General features: G+C 41.5%; 1 non-coding gene across 1 annotated transcript; it reads right to left on the reverse strand.

Annotated features, from left to right (window-relative positions):
• Positions 1-1,375: 1,375 nt before the first annotated feature.
• Trnam-cau (transfer RNA methionine (anticodon CAU)) lies at positions 1,376-1,448 on the reverse strand. Its single transcript has one exon. It is a non-coding gene; the product is annotated as a tRNA-Met (tRNA).
• Between the last annotated feature and the right edge of the window lie 483 nt (positions 1,449-1,931).

The raw sequence follows: 1,931 nt of genomic DNA on the forward strand, positions 1-1,931 counted from the left end.
CTCTTTTCTGTAAGAAATTGGAGGTGGAATAGATTTGGGAGAGTGAGGATTGGTAATTGGGAGTAATGAAGGGAGAAGAAACTGTTGCCAGGACGTATCGAATGAGAGAACAATTCATTTTTAACTAAAGGGAAAAAAATGCTGAGAGCCAAGGGACTTCTGATCAGCAGCTACCTAGTGCTTTGAAGAAAGTTTTCTTGCCATTGAAACAGTCTTCTCAGATCAGAAATCAATATTCACAACAAACTGCAAAATAAGTCCACCCAGTGTCCTTGCTTAGTCTGTAGCTGGAACCTAAAGTCAAGACAGGATGTGACAATATGACTTAGCTCGACCTAGATTGAGAGTTCTTAATTCATCTTAGAGCATTGAAAATTGGAGTCTGTACAGAGCAATAGTAAACATGGAACATGCAGAAAAGGCACTGTCACAGACAGCATAAAATGCATAAATTGCATGCTTTTGGCTTCACCACACTAAACTCCATATCTCTAAGTCATTTATGTGGTTTTATAAATTAATGCATAGATTCTCCAAGAGTCAAGGTAAACATTTTCAGATGGTAACCATGGTTAAAACAAATAATGGTCCAGTACTGAGAACATTATGCATAAATAGACAATGATGGGCCTATGTGTAATGTTTAGAAATATTTATGTTTAGAGATTATTAGGAAGAAGGTTGCAATTGTTTCCTTCCATTTTAGCATTTCAGAGTTAATAAACACATTCTACTAAACAAGTATCAGACAGATACCTACCACCTATGCAAAAATTCTATTAAGGGCTCAGAAAAAAAAGTATTGATCAATGCCAAGCCTGAACTAGCCTGGGCCAAGGTGACCACATATAGCCCAGTGCAGTTCCCACTCAGACTGACATGACAGCACCATAAATTGAGGTCATGCATTTATTTATTCCTTGAACATTTAATTGGGGCTCTCCACTATAATATATGGAACTCTAGGTGCCAAACCTTAGAAGGGGAAGAACAGACAAATTAATGAAACAGAATGGAAGTCTACAACAAAATTTCTGCTTTCCTAGCTTATAAAACAACACAAGTATATGCCACTGCAAAGGATTTCAGTAGTCATTTTAATTCATTTTTAAACAATTTAAATTCTTTATTACTTTAAGAATTTTGTGTAGGGATAAGTCCCGCCCCTTGGGGGGCATGTTCGCCTTGGGCTAACGTTTGCCTATAAATTTGGCGAGCGTGCTCCCAGCCCTCGCTTCTGCTTTTCTGGTCTCTGCGGGAATGGTGGTTCTGTAAGTCTATTAAAGATTATATATATATATATATATATATATATATATATATATATATATATATTTACAATCTGTCTGCATTCGTTTACACCGTTACATTTTGGCACCCAATGTGGGGCTCAAATCCACGACCCTGAGATTATGAGTCTCATGCTCTACCGACTGAGCTAGCCGGGCAGCCGGGGTGCTGGGGACGCAGCCCCGCTGCTCCTATTACTACAAATGGCATCCAACGTCGGGCTATTTTGCCCCCAACTCAAGCGGGTAGCCCGCTACCTAACACAGCACCCTCCCGGGTGCTGTTTTTTAGTTCGTGACTCAGGCCCCAGTGCCGAGTCCGAGACACACTCGGCCACACAGGCCCATTCTGCCTGCCTTGGCTAAGTTTGCAGCGGAACCCCACTGCCTGCATTAGCAGAAGCTCAAGTACCTGTGGTTTTGCAACAAAAGCCGCCACAGCAGCAGATTTGGTCTGATACAAAGTGACTTGGCCGGACGGTGGTGGCTCAGGCCTTTGATACCAGCACTTGGGAAGCAGAGGCAGGTGGATCTTCGGATCTCTGTGAGTTTGAGGCGGGACTTATCCCTACAATTTTGTACATAAGTTCTATATTTACATAATTTCCATCTCTTCCATTTCCCCCTTCAACTCCTTTGACA

This window comes from Microtus pennsylvanicus, chromosome 8 (genome assembly GCF_037038515.1).
Source record: "Microtus pennsylvanicus isolate mMicPen1 chromosome 8, mMicPen1.hap1, whole genome shotgun sequence".
NCBI lineage: Eukaryota > Metazoa > Chordata > Mammalia > Rodentia > Cricetidae > Microtus > Microtus pennsylvanicus.